Here is a 16,023-nt window from a genome sequence, read left to right as displayed (position 1 = left end):
CTTCCCCTTTCAAGAAAAATTGTGACTTTTATGAAGAGTTGCGATTTTAATGAAGATTTTGTGACTTTTATGAAAAGTTGTGACTTTTATGAAAAGTTGTGACTTTTATGAAGAATTGTGACTTTATGAAAAGTTGCAACTTTTATGAAGAGTTGCAACTTTTATATCAAAAGTTGTAACTTTGCTGAAAAGTTGTGACTTTTATCAAGAGTTGCGATTTTTATGAAAATTGTGACTTTTATAAGAGGTTGTGACCTTTCCAAATGGTTGCAACTTTTCCAAAGAGTTGTGACCTTTCCGATAAGGCACAATAAATAGAGGGATTTGGTGCCACTATTATTTGAAGGTTTTTTCCGTTGGATAGTTGAATTCAATTACATTGATTAAGTTTCTTATGAAGTTTGTTTCATTCCTAAAAATTTTCATCCTCCTATTTCATGGAGCTTAATCTTTACTATAAGTCGTAGTGATTCATGTAAGTATGACAACTCTTTTTGCTATTCTGGTTACTTTTTTCTTTTAACTTTGTTAAAAGTTACACAGAAGATGATTGAAAATTGATCTTCTCTTTTGTCCCTTTCTACGGGTTTCTTCGAATAAACAAAGAAAATTGATTTCGATTGCAATGTCACGTTACTACTCTCGCATATTTAATTCCACAACTCATAACGTTTTTGAAATGGTTGAATTTATTACATTTGGTTTTTTAGTAAACAAAACTTTTATTTCTGCCACTATTGTAGTTTTTTTTTTTTTGCTATAGAGGAATCGAATTGAAATACATTAATTAAACTTCTTATGAACCTTTTTCATTCCTCATTTTCCATGAAACTTAATCATTTGCTGTAGGTCATATTACCAAATAATCATATGTAAGTGTAATAAAATAGTCCAATCCCGTGCGAAGCACTGGTAATTTACCTAGTTAATAAGAAAAAAAAATACTTCCCACTTTTTTTATCAGCTAAAGAGATTTTAATGAAAAGAAAAAAGAAAAAAAGGGTTCTTTAAAGATAAACTTTATTTGGAAAAATTGGGTTTAAAAAGAAAAGAAACAATATATTTATTAGGAAAGACATTTTTATCCAAAAGTTTAACAACAGAGACATTTGTGGGCCAAATTATCAATAAGGGGCATTTTTTTTTGGATCAAACTATTAACGGCGGAGACATATTTGGTACATAGGGCATTTTTGTTCAATTTCACACAGTTCACCAGCATTTTTAACCGTTTTCCAGGAAAAGGAGAAATTCCATTGCATTAACAATGTATACAAATAAGCACAAAAAGTTTGACCTAGTTTACTACTTATTGGATTAAAAATTGAAGAAAAGGTTTTTTTTTACACCTTCCCTAGGAGCTTTCAATTTTTTTCCCTTGGTGACTCGAACCCACAACCTCAAGTTTATAGGTGGAGGGTGCTTACCACTTGAGCAACCCTCTCATACCGAAAAGGAATTAGATGTTGAAATGTTTCATTAAGAATTTCAAGAGTAGAAAAACCTGTAGCATCTGAGAGGCATATCTTTGAGCTGCTGCCTTGTTCAGCGAACCTACGAGCATCTTCTGTTACCCTCTGTTCTTGCTCCACCTCATGAGAACCTATATAGAAAAATTCATTCACATAAATTGCCAAAGCGAACAAGGACAAACATATTAGATAATATTCACATATGTTATCATCAAATATTTAATGAGAATTATCACCTGAAGCATGGCATTCTCTTGCTCTTGCTTATCAGCAAGGACCTGTCCAAGCTCAGCAACCTCTTGTTCTAGTTGCTCGACCTGAATAGTAAGAATATGCCAATGTGCAATTGTCATTGTGATATTTAATCTTCAAATAAGCAAAGAAAAAGAAGAAACAACTCAAAAGCAATTATCGCTGTGGTATAAGGAAAAAAAAGCTAAACATGAAGTAAAGAAATCAACTAAGCTCCAATCCTAAATTAGTTGAGGTCAGTATGAATCGTTTTTGATTCGTTATGCTTTATTCAGGCTTAAATCTTTTTCATTCCAGCACTAAATAATTTGTATCTTAAAAGCAATTAGGGTTCAAGATCTCCCATTTATCAATCATCCCTACTCATATTACTAGTGATCACAACTAATTGTTATTACTGATGTTAGATTCTTTGCTTCCTTTGTGTTATGCACTTAACTAAGTCCACTATAATTCCAAGAGATTTAAGATTCTTTCCACTTTCCCTTTTGGTGATTCAGATTCCAAGTTTCATATTTGGAAGTATGCAGGCTCTTACAATCAAGCAACTTCAGTATTACAAGATTCAAGTATGCAACTTGCACCTTCTGGTGGATGTAATACTAATCGTATACAATATAGTATATCCATCTTCACATACGCACTTCATGAAACTTTCTCCATAGTTCAAAACGTTAGTTGACTCAGTAACTGGACAAACATAGTCTTAATGCTAGTCATTAACCTACCGCAATCCTCCTCGTTTATCCGAACTTGAGAACCATTATGCTTAACATATGTGGAACTTATCAATGAAGTTTTGGGAAAGAAAGTTGTGCCAACCATATAAATAGTTTTGGAAGCCCTTTTCATCCATAATGAAAAAAGATGTGAAGAGGTGGCACACATTATGGAAACTTGTGAATCATATTGGAAATATGTTTGAACCAGAGAATTGTTATCAAGCAAAACCCTGAGAGGAAGAGACAAAAGAAATTATAAATGCTGTCCCGGGATTTCGAGGGACTTCCTTATGGTTGAGACAGTTTAATAGTGTTCCATCACCTCATGCCCAGACATCTTTACCCTCTACTTATCCACGGTACTATACAAGAAAGAAACTTAGGTATGAATGGCAAGGGTGCATTAAAGATTTTCACAATGCTTTGGAGAAATATATCTGTAATGGTCTAATAGAGAGTACAGAGATGAAATATGCACAAGCAACCAGATAAGTAGATGGCTTCACTTTGACCAAATCCATTCACAGGCTTATAGAAAGAACACAAGAATGCTGGGGAAAATGCACAGTAAGCTGGGGAGTTTCACCGTCTTTTGTCACCCAGGGATGTGAGTGATGAAAGTGGGGATATGATTTCCTACTCAAACAACAGTTATTTAATTTAATCATATGAAAGATCCTTAAGAACCCTTGCGCTCAGCTGCCGTCTGTTATCCTGCTTTACCATCTCCATCAATGCTGTTTCTAACTCCTCCGCTCTGCAGACAATAAAAAATATACATGAAAAGGACATAACTATTCTCATTTTCAAAATTGTCGACTTTCTTTCGTTTCAGACACCCATGAATTGGTATAGAGTTCTGCAGAAGAGCTTATACAGAAATATAGTGGAAATGGAGAAATTGATAGATCACTCTCTAAAGATAGAGTTTAACTTCCAAACTCTTAGCATCAAAGTTCTTTTTTTAATTTTAAAAAAAAAATTATACCGGCTATACTTTAATTTGAATAGGAATTGTGCAATTCCTTTAGTGACTTTAGGCTGCGGAGATGCTTGTTCTTTCAGATACTACCGTCATGCACTGAATAACCGAACATCAGAAAGTTGAGGCATCAAAACTTCTACTTTTGTTCCTACTTGGTTACTCTAAAGGTAGAAGATTACTGAAGTGGCATCGGCTGGGAAACATGGTCTCAAATTTGTGATTTTTCTTGGCCTCCTAAAATTAACCCACAAAAAAAGATAATTCACATGCGCTAGAAGTACAAAATTGATTTCTCACACCTTCTAGTAGCACAAAAGTTTCAGATTCTACACTAAATCAATAAGCTGTTACAAATCATGATATTCGTAAGGACAAGAATGTATAAAAGAAGCTACAATTTACAGTGAGCAACTATGACAAAAGTAAATATGCACAGAATAACCTGAAGACTAAAATGTACGCACCTAAGTTCAGCAGATCGTTTCTCCTCCAACAACTTGCACAATTCAACCTTCAGCCAACCCACCTGCATTAAAGCCGTACATTACGCAAAAAGTAAAGATAATATGGTACACCACATGCATTTAAAGTTGTACACATGAATCAGAATACACTGAGGATCTGCTTTTATTTTGATATTGCATACCCTAGAGAGATGATCTCATTATAAGAGAAAAAAAGAACAAAATATAATATATATATATATATATAGAGAGAGAGAGAGAGAGACAGACAGACAGAGAGAGTGAAGTAAGAGTCTAGCAGTTCAGAATTTAGACGGCTTTAGTACACTGTAGACATTATCTGTTCTTTAAAAACCAAACCATCTGCACATATCTATCTCATCCAGCTCTTCCTAATTTTACATTTCTGAAAAAATTTCCTTGTTATTGTTTAACAATTATCTTTGACAAGATGAGTTGAGCCTAAATGAGGAAACAAGGTCTGTGACGATTCATAAAGCTGACCTCAACTTGTTTGGGACTGAGGCACTCTTTTTTTAAAATCTTTGACAAGATCCTATATATGGCCTTTCTCCGCAACCTATGCTCACAAACACAAACTATGAAATCATTTCCTTTATTCAACAAACAGCCCATAGCCTACCCCTCCAATAACAAACCCAAGGACTATTTTCTTCCTTCACTTGCTCTTTTTCTTCCCTAATTGTCCAGAAGGTTCAACTACTAAACCAGCAATTGCACACCTTCAGTTCAGCCACGAGCAGTGTTAATAAAAGTGAGCGCTTCATCACTTAAACCAGTAAACGAAGCGAGGCACTTCTCTTGCACTTTTCTGTCCTGAAATGAGGCTTGGGTGAAAAGGCAAGAGTAGTAAAAGTGCGAAAAGCTTACCTAAACAAGGTTGACAGCTTAACTGGGGTTTTATTAAAATTTTGTCAAAATTCTTATGCGACTTCTTTCCAAACATTTCTTCTGTTTCACTTTTCTTGCTGTGTATGCTGCGACAGCCTAGCAATTCTCTTTCACGCAACTGCTGGATGTTTTTCAAGATAAGTTTTCTTTTCTCTTCTTCTCTTTTTCTCTTTTTCTCTCTTTTCTCTATTTCTCTATTGTGAGCCTGCGACTGCATTACTAGGTTTTTTATTCAACTTACATTCTGTGACTTCTCTGGTTTTTTTGTCTGTTTTGCAATTGTTTTCTCTGCTTTGTATTTTCTCTCTATTCAGCTCTGTTTTTTGTCTATGTTATGCACTTCTCCCTCTGTTTTGTAAAGTTTTTCGCTGTTCTGCGTCTCTTTTCACTGTTTTTCTTTTGTTCTTGTTCTTTTTTGTGATAGTACTAAATTCTTTTTTTTTTACAATGCATCAAAGCCAAAAAAGAGATCCAGCTTGGGCGTATGGAAAATGAGCAGTACTGAAAAGTCCAATGAGTCTTTTGCCATGTGATATAGAACACTGGAATATTTTGGCACAAGAAACCTCTAATTGGTGGTTATAAAAATGTCAAAGTATGTCCAAAAGTTCCGCATTTTGTTAAGGAAGAAATGAGAGAGTATCTTGCTAGTTAAAAACCCAAATGAGTGATGGATCTTCTATGTTTAATCTTGTTGATGAAGATGATCAAATGGATGATGATGGCGTTGAACAAGCCAATGATTTGTCAATGGGGCCTTCCTCAAAATCTTCAACTAGTGGAAGTGGATCATCCATCGCTAGCAATATTAAAGGTCCTCTTAGTCTTTATTTCTAGCAAAAACCAAATGAAAAGAGAAAAGGTGGAGTATTCATTTAGATTCTGCCAAAAAGATTTTAAGGAAGTGTGTTGTAGCTGCTTTTGCAAGGTGAATGTATGATGCAGGCTTCCCTTTTTATTGTGTCAACTACATAGAGAGTTTTGGTGAATTCATTAAGGTTATAGGCCAATATGGCCAAGGAATGAAACCTCCCACCTATCACGAAGTAAGAGTTCCTCATTTAAAAAAGCGGTGGAGAAGATAAACAAGACTGTGAGGGGCATAAAGTGCAATGGAAAACTTTCTGGATGTTCCATTATGATGGATAAGTTAATGAGAAAATGTTTTGGTGAAATTTTCCACAAGGTAGTGCATTTGTTGAAACCCACGATGCTAGTGACTTGTCTACCGACTCCACTAAAATGTTCAACTTATTTAAGAAGATTATATTGAAATTGGGAAGGAAAATATTGTACAAGTAGTTATCAAAAATGCAAGTGAGAATGTTAAAGTGGGTGACATACTGAAGGAAGTGTTCCGGCACGTTTCTTGGACTCCATGTGCTACACATTATATCAACTTGATGCTTGGCAACATTTTCAAGATATAAATCCTACTTAGAAAAGGAATAAGAATAAGAATAGGATATGAATCCTAATTTGAAAAGGAGTCCAATGTAGTGTCTGTAAATAGGGTCTCAATGTAATAATGTAGATACACAATTTCAATGACATATTTCTCCTATATATCTCACATGGTATCCGAGCAATGGTGAGAAAATTAATCAGCCGTCACTGGGCAATTTCCGATGACCTATTGTTGCCCGAGAAGACAAAATTTTCTGGCAGTGTTTTTCAGCAATTTTCTTTTTCCAGTGGGGTCGCCTCCTAATTCCGAGTCTAACCATATAATTTTTTCCTGATTACGATCAATTTTTGGTGATCAGATCTCTTTTCCGGCAGTCGGATCTATTTCCAACAGTTCTAGATCAGTTTTTGAATTATCAGATCTCTTTTTCCGGCAGTCAGATCTATTTCCAACAATTCCAGTTCCAGTTCCAGCAGTCAGCCATTCCAACAATCAGTCTCATGGTTAAAGTAGCATATGTCCGACTTTTTCTATCTATGGCTGTTACTAATCACTGGCCTCTTTATCAGTTGGACATTAAAAATGTTTTTCTACATGGTGATCTTGCGGAAGAAGTCTATATGGAGCAACCACTTGGTTTTGTTGCTCGAGGGAGTATAGTAGCCTTGTATGCCGATCGCGTAAGTAACTCTATGGCCGTTTTTTGGACGACGAAAGGCGATAAAAGGCGACAAGGGTCTGCCTCGCCACAAGGTGAGGCGAGCGGTGAGGCGCTTGCCTTTTTGAAGTGTGACGCTAATTAATACCAAAAATTTAAATATTTAATTGTATTTATAAGTAATCAAAAATCTCAATAGCAATAACATATTAGCAAATATTTCAATTCAAAAGGTCAAAATAGATATTACATGCTAAAAGTCTAGAACTTGAATGAGAAAAAACAGAACATAAGTCAAAACAAAGGTAGAAGTGACTCTGAAATCTAAGGAAGGAGAAGGAAAAGAAACTGAGGAAGAAGAAGAAATATGTATTGATTGGACTTTGGAGTTGCCGGAGAAGTCTGGCTGATCATCAGAGGAGTGTAGTCGAAAACCCTAAAAGTAACCTTTAGCTTTTAAAATCCTAAATTAGTAGCCTTTTTTAACGAAAATACAAAAAGCGGTGCCTTTCTCGCCTCTCGCCTTTACCGTTATGGCCTCACCCGTCGAAGATCGCCTCGCCACAAAGCTAAAAAGCGATGAAGGGTCACCTCGCCTCGCCTCTCGCCATTGGCAACGAGGGGATCGCCTTTCACAACATATGGTCTGAAACAGTCTCCTCGAGCCTGGTTTGGAAACTAATTTAAGAGTTTGACATGACTCATAGCGAAGCTGATCATTCTGTGTTTTATCGGCATTCTGCACCAAATCGGTGTATTTATTTGGTTCTTAATGTTGATGATATAGCATCACGGGCAACGATCAAGATGGTATCACTAATTTGAAGCAACATCTCTTTAAGCATTTCTAGATATTGAGGTTGCACAGTCTAGATCAGGTATTTTTATTTCTCAACGCAGGTATGCCTCAAACATTCTTGAGGAGACATGAATGATGGGATGTAGACCCATTGACACTCCTGTGGATCCGAATGTTAAAAACCTTCAAGTAATCCTGAAAGGTATAGACGGTTGGTTGGAAAGTTGATAGTCATTGGGAAGCAGTTGTTCGTATTTTACAATATATAAAGTCAGCTCCTAGTAAAAGACTACTCTTTGGGGGATCAAGGCCATGAGCATATCACTGGATATACAGACGTTATTTGGGCAGGATCACCCTGCTGATAGACGTTCGACACCAGCATATTGTGTTTTAGTAGGAGGCAATTTGATGTCCTAAAAGAGTAAGAAACATAGTGGTTGCTCAATCTAGTGCAGAATCAGAATATCGAACAATGGCTACAGCAACTTGTGAGCTAGTTCGAATCAAACAATTGCTGAGATTGCTAAAATTTGGCGAAATCAGTTCGATGGAACTTGTTTGTGATAATCAAGCAACCCTTCATATTGCATCAAATTCAGTATTTCATGAAAGGAATAAGCACATTGAGATTGACTATCACTTTGTCAGAGAAAAGAAACTCTCGGGTAGATATTATTACAAAATTTGTGAAGTTGAATTATCAACTTACGGATATCTTCACCAAGTTAGGTACATATGATTTGTATGTACCAGCTTGAGGGGGCGTGTTAGAATAGAAATAAATATATAAATCCTACTTAAATAGGAATAGAAAGCCTAATTTGAAAAAGAGTCCAATGTAGTGTCCATAAATAGGGTCTCAATGTTATAATGTAGATACACAATTTCAATAATATATTTCTCACAAGTTCCAAATTGCAGCAATTTGCTATTAGAGTTTAAAGTTTAACTTGTAGCTCATCCAGATGCGAAAGAAAGTGTGTATGAAAATATGAGAAGCTATATTACATTATTACTAAACTAAATTGTATCTCAACTGTCCTAAGTAATCATATTAATTACTCTCTACGACTGATGTGCAGATTCATACTAAAAAGAGGAGCAGGCTTGAGCTAGAGTGTGTCAATGATCTAGTGTTTGTTAAATATAACAGAACGATGGTGCAGTCGTTACAAAACTCGCAATACCATTAATCGAATTTGTTTGGACATTACTGATGAAGCAAATGAATGCTTAATTGTTGCCTTTCAAGATCAAGAAGATGAAGAAGATATCACTTATGGTCATGTTGCTATGGAAAGTTGTGCTGAGAAGAATATTTATGGTTTTTAGGGAGAGTACTTCAAGGGGCAAGAAAAGAGCAACTACGAGTTCAAGTAGAATTTTAGTTGAAGAAGCCTTTGATGACCAAAATCATAACGTGATGACACCTTAAGAGTTTGAAGATCTTGTTGAAAAATAGGATGTTGTTCCATTTGTAATTTGATTTTGCATTTGTTTAACATGTTATGACTTCGGCGGATTCTTGATTATCTAGTTCTAGTATCTGTCATGTTACTTCAAATTTAAAGATTTGCTTAATTTATTATTTCTATTGAGTTCTTGGTTATTTATCTCTCTCTCTCTCTCTCTCTATATATATATATATATATTTATCATCGCCATCATCATACCCAGTGGAACCCCACAAGTGGGGGTCTGGGAAGGTAGGGTGTACGAAAAAATTTACTACTACCTCGTGGAGGTAGAGGTTGTTTTCGAAAGAACCTCACTCAAGCATATAACATCCGAGTACAAAAATATGAAAACACACCAACTAACAAGGGAAGAGTGCAAATCCAACAACAAAGGAACAACAACAGCAAAATAGTGCAATAATCGAAACACAATAAATAATAAACAATGATGGATATCAAAAGCAAGAACTACAAAATTACAGCTAGTACAACGACAAACACCAATAAGCCTAACCCTCGGAAAACAATTTAACACTCCACTATTTACTAACCTTCTACCTTAATACGTATCCTTCACACCCTCCTATCTAAGGTCATGTTCTCAATAATCTAAAGTAGTGTCATGTCTATCAATCAATTCTTTCCAATACATTTTTGGCCGACTTCTATCTCTTCTCGTACCTACTATAACTAACCTCTCGCACCTCCTCACAAGGGTGTCCATGCATCTCCTCTTTATATGTCCAAACCATCTCAATCTCGCTTCCTACATCTTGTCCTCCACGGAGGTCATTCTCACTTTATCCCGAATATCCTCAATATCGCTTCTTGCATGCCACAATCCACCTCAATAACTTCATTTTCGTGACATGCATCTTCTGAACATTGGAGTGCTTGACTAGTCAGCACTTTGCCTCATACATTTAAGTCGGTCTAACAACCACTATATATATATATATATGCACACATATATATACTATCAATAATAGTCTAGGGAGTAGGCAGACGGTCGTCAACATGCCTGCTTTCTAAACAAGGGCAATTTGGTCATTTTGTACTTTTTCATTTTAATTTGTTTGTCTTACTTTCTTTTTTAGTTTGTTATATATTTGAAAATTAGGTAAAAAATACTATAAATTACAACAACTAACAACTAAAAATATTTAAAAGATATATAAAAAATTCAATTGACTTTTGAAATTCTATCGAGTGCCCATAAATTGGGACAGGGGAAGTAACATATATCATTTGAAATGATTAAACAATATGTTAATTATGAATGGTATCATAAAATAAAGCTCCTGCCTCAAGGACATTCCAAAAACTTTTTGATGAAGGTTCTAAACCAAGTAGAATTCTTCTCAAAAAAGAGGTAACCTCACTGTGTGGTACACTTCTGATTGTTCTGTAAGCATCTTCCAGGAGTGTAGAATCTTAAGCACAATGCTTAACTTGATTATTGACCATTTCAAAGTTTCACTTCCAAAAAGATTTGCATACCAATTTAGTAACTTACATAAATTGCATGGATCGATTTTAAAGTGCTCGTTTTAAAAGTTTGACAAGATGATCGAGTAGTGTACATGTTTATTAGAAGTTGATTGTGTAAGATATGTTTATTAGAAGTTGATCAGGAGAGGCTTGTAAGTTCAAAGGACAGACTGACATATTTGATAATTTTTTAAAGGAAATATCACCAAAAAGCTACCTGCTCTTGAAGATCTGGAACAGAATCTATTTCCACGCTCCCATTCAGACCCATGTAAAGTTCATCCATATTAGCAGATGCACTATCAGTCTGAGATGCATCACTATTTGTCTCCGTATCAGCCTTTTGATCTGTTTTAGTGGCTCCTGAAAATGCAGATCCAGAATCATGCTTAAAACTGTATAGTTTAGATACTAGACCCTGAGGGTTCCTCAGAACTCGAAGCCCTATAGACCTCTCTTCCAGTGCAGCTTTCACGGCTGGTCGATGCTTATTTCTTAGTACTTCTAATCTAGCTTCATTAACATTTTGATAGCCCATGCAGGCAGTCAGAACAAGTTGACTGCTATCGAATGTCGAGCCAGCAAGTGACTGCAGCAGAGTGACTGCATCCCCAGCATCTTTTGTGGTAACTAATGCGGGTCCTGGACAGGACCAAACAAATCACTTTTGTGCAACCAAAAAATGAATATAGATCAAAGCTGCAAGGAATAAAAGAACTAGCAATTATAAATTGTTGTAAACTCAAAGATTACCATACAATTCCATCAAAGCAAGCGCTGAACGAAATAACATCACTCGATTTCCTTCAAGCAGAAGAACATCCCATACTCTAAGGACTAAAATCAAGGAAAAATAATAAGAAAGGGAGTCAACAAACAGTAAGATGAACAAGGCGTGAAATGTGAATAAGAAGATTCCCAACGCAGTGACCTAAGTTAAGCATACTGACAACTTAAACTTGGTTACATCTGCATTCTCAGCCACCATACAACTTAAATTTTTCATGAGAGAGAGAAACCAACCACTTTCCCACGGAAGCATGTTCATAAATATGGAGAGGAACCATGGTCCTGTAACCCATGCTACCTGCACTCCCAGGTAATCCAGATGATTAACTGCAAGAACGCATTTGGAAGACACAAAAAGTTAACAATAATAATAATAATAATAACCACCAATCGCACGGACAGATAATCTGAAGAAAGGCGCTTTACAAAAGGAAGTCAAAGAAAAAGACATACCCAACTTCGGAAATTTTTCTCGCACCAACTCCTCAAGAACAAGTTGGTCAACCTGACAAGAGATGATCAAGCAAATAAAATCTTGTTTGATATGTTCATACTTCTGATATGCAATTGAAACATACCAAAGTAATGAAAGGAGCATGAAGAGCCAAGTTATAGCAAGGAAAGACCAAAACTTTCTTTTACCTGAGACTCTACCATCTCTTCTGAGTAGTATCCATCAAAGTAATCATCCAAAGTCCCCATCAAAGTCCTGTAAGTTTTATTATAAAAAAAAAAGTCCTATAAGTTTCAGCATCATCTTGATTCCAACGAGCCCAAACTGACAAAAGTTAACGCAAACTCATTTTACATCTTCATAACAAATAACTCTGCAAGTATGATCTGCTAAAGAACACCAATGCTCTCTGATTCTGAACTATGAGTAGAAGCAACTTTCATCTACATACATAAACTAAGACATATCCATCTGGAATATAAGATGTAAACAAAGTTAAGAAACGTACCAAAATGCATTTTCCTCCGGCATCAGAAGCAATAATAGACCAGCAAAAAAATTCATGGCCTGCATTTTTAGACCAAAGATGCATTTGATCAATGCCAAAGGACTATTAATCCACTTAAGGAAAAGAATTGTTTGGATAATTCTTAAATAGGTAAAGAATCAAATTTTCACAAATTAAAAGTAACGCATTGTCTACAATATCTTTCAGAAGAAAATAGAGCTTAATAATAAAATCTAGAATGAGATGCTGGGAATTTACACAGAAGAAGAGCAATAACACCATGTCAACAGCAGTACAGAACCCCTTAAAACAATCTGAGAACAATGTTCGACACACTGAAATGGATTATAATATTCTACATCTTTCACTTATTTCAAGAATCCACATATTCAAACAATAATTTGAATCCAAATCATAGTAATTTCTCAACAATTATTTTAACATATTTTCTTATCCTTATCAATACTTATGCAAGTAAAATTACCCTTTGTCAACTGTGAGACAAAGGGGACTTCAGAAAGCAGTCAATGGGGATTAACGCTTAAAAAGAACAAATTTAGAGCTCAACAACCCAGATACCCATGAAAGGAGAGGGGAACAAAAAGAAATCTGAACATGCATGTGGTAATCCTTTTTTCATGATCAAGAAATCCGTCAGGGGGACCAAGCCTTGATTAGGAGTTAGGACCACGCGCATCATTTGATCCTCAAAGATAATGGATCTGTTTTCTACCCTTTTCCACATAAATACCAAGTTTAGTTCTTCACATTGCACAAGGCTTGAACATGTGACTTAGGTCACAGGTCCCTCAACCTTTGCCACTTGAACTAAGCCCCAAGGGCTTAAACATGAAAGTGATAATGAGCACTCACATAGGACCACTTCCTTTTTCTGATTTTCAATTTTCCAATTTTCCAAGTTCGCAATGTTTAGCTCTTTATTTTTTTCATCCTTCCCTACTCATCCACGAACTTTTTTACGACAAGGGAAACCCGCAGCCACTACCCTTTTGGGTGCGCACAAAGTAAAACCCCACTCCTATGCAATAGCTCGGAAACTACATAGGAGAGGTAACCCGCACTAGGCAAGCCTGGTGCCACGAGCTCGACCCAGAAGGCAAACCCCTTGCTTTCGCTGGCAAGGGGTTTCGAACTTGAGACCTCTAACATGGAAGTCCCAAGCTCAAACCACTGGACCACCCCGAAGCGTCTCATACAGGAATTTTAAAAAAAATATACCCATATTATATTTTCTAATATTGTATCCTCATTATGTTGTTCTGAATCAGGTTACATCTATGTAAGGGGGTGTCTGGATTAGCTTATTTTTAGGTGTTTTTGGCTTTTACGCATTTTTTAAGTTTTGGAGGTGTTTGGAAAAGTTAAAAAGTGTTTTTAAGAAACAGTTATCCTCGTGAATCTAGCTTCTTTTTGATGCATCTATGAGGTTCCTAATTATATGGATGATTTGGTGACTTTTTGCGAAATAGAATACTATCATTTGGTATACTACTTGAACACAAGGAGCCCTTTAATAAAATTATTGACTTTATCTGAAAATTTTAATAAAGAAAATAGTTGTAATAGCAAGTAAAGACACAGGATACACAAGTGCATTACCAGCTATATAATTGTTATCATCTGGAAATAGATCGTTAAAGAGTATTTATTACAAAATGCTGCAGGGAGACTCTGGTGTGTTTGATAAGCTTTATCCATGGAAGATGCTTTAGAAGACCAAAGCACTACCTAAGGTGGCCTGTTTTAGTTGACTAGAAGCACATAGTGCATGTTTAACTCAAGAAAGACTTCAGAAGAGAGGTTTACACCTATGCAGTAGATGTTTTCTTGTGAGAATTCTTCTGAACAGCTGATTGTTGAATTTTTTGCATAGCTATCAAAAACTTGGGAGGTCTGGGGTTTTCTCTTGGATGTATGTGGGGTTCTATTGGAAAATGACATTTATTATGTGGTTGACAGGCACAACATGTGAAGAAGACGCAATACAAGATGTATCCCTATCTGTAACACAGAGACAGTGTGGCTGTTCTGAAGGAAGAAATGATCCTTTTCAATATGTCAAATTCAGTTGTATCCAAAAATTAGTGTTTTGGTTTTAGGAAAAAATAGCACATTAGAGACGGTATCTATTTGAATCTCTGGCTACATCGGTCCTTATCAATCAGTCATGCTTATGTACTGTTTTTGGTACCTCCATTGTACTTGCGAAATTATTACCTTACCTAAATTTTTTTAAAATTGTACAATTAACTTACTTTATAAAGATAGTTAAAGGACTATTAGTATTAATTTATATCTCTTCCTCCAAACACAGAGCCTAGGCTATGGTAAAAATAAACACCAAAACTGAATCAACAACAAACTTGTAATGGCGGTAACCCAATTTTCTTCTCGCCTCGTGCTCAAATAGAATTTCAAGGATCTTAACAAACATGACTATCTTCCCTGCAATTTTCAGAACACCGAGGGAAGAAAAAGACGAGTAAATATGATAGCAATATGCTAACAGAATACTGACAATAGCCGACTGAGGGATTGTGTCGAGCATATGCTGTAAGTAAACGCCTTAAAGCATTTCTTCCATCCTCGTCTAGAGCAGGATGTCCAGGAAACGTCCGTGGTAGATCCTGCAATAAAACAGCAAGATAAGATTGGACCCAAAATGGACAAACAGAAGGAACATAACAAAAGGTACTCAAAAGAATAGTTTACATATAGCACATTCAATGACCTTTTCAATATGACCTCTGCATTTCTCAGGTATACATGCAGAGTCCATGCTTGGATTAACAGAATTTCCAGAGTCTTCAGATTCCACACTATTATGCGCTGTATTATTACCAGATCTAGTGCCTAATGCAAGCAAATCTTGATAATAGGTCTCCACTCTGCTTACCCTCACGCCCACCCTGAACAAGACACTCCAATTCTTCTTTCCAAGGAGGCAAAGACTCTTGACTAGAATAAGCCAAATGGCTAACAGTATCATTTAAAGGGATGTCTTGCATGGTATCTAATTCAGATTTTTCCAAAGATTTTGATCTTTCCATATCATAAAACTCATCTTCTGAGTCCTCTTCTGATACTCCTTTCATGGGTCTAGACTCTTCAATTGCAGGAAGGGGCTTCCGCAGACCAGAACCTTGCTCCTGTTTGACTGAGTTTACTTTCTTTTTTACACGAGTGCTCATCATATCCTCAACAGCATGTAGAGAGTGTCTAATTTCCGTCCATTGTTGAGCCTGACAAATTTTTCTCTCTACAGAGATCAATCTATCATCCTTCTCTGTTGTGCTTAGAAGTTGACCTTCTTCCCCATTCTGTCCATCACAACATACCTCCTGAGCAATTGGTTCAGCACCAGGATTAGTAGAACTTTTGTCTGCAGATATCCCATTTATGGGCAACTCAGCAGACTCCACTTGACGCTCCAAGAAATCCTTCCACCTATCAGATCTCTCTTCCTCTTCTTCCTTAAAAAGAAATGCTTACAGGGTGAGATAGTGAGGGAATTTTTGCTGCTAGATTGGTGAGAAATGTGATATAAGATAAAATGAAGATATTTGGAGTTTAGTTTCACTTTAGCTAATTATGGAGAAATTATCTATATTAGTCCCCCCCCCCCCCC

General features: G+C 36.1%; 1 pseudogene; it reads right to left on the bottom strand.

The window, feature by feature from the left end:
* Positions 1-16,023, bottom strand: part of LOC107016241 — a 33,428-nt pseudogene that overhangs the window by 10,414 nt on the left and 6,991 nt on the right.

Source organism: Solanum pennellii, chromosome 4 (assembly GCF_001406875.1).
Source record: "Solanum pennellii chromosome 4, SPENNV200".
Taxonomy (NCBI): domain Eukaryota; kingdom Viridiplantae; phylum Streptophyta; class Magnoliopsida; order Solanales; family Solanaceae; genus Solanum; species Solanum pennellii.
This window is presented reverse-complemented; position numbering and strand designations above follow the sequence as displayed.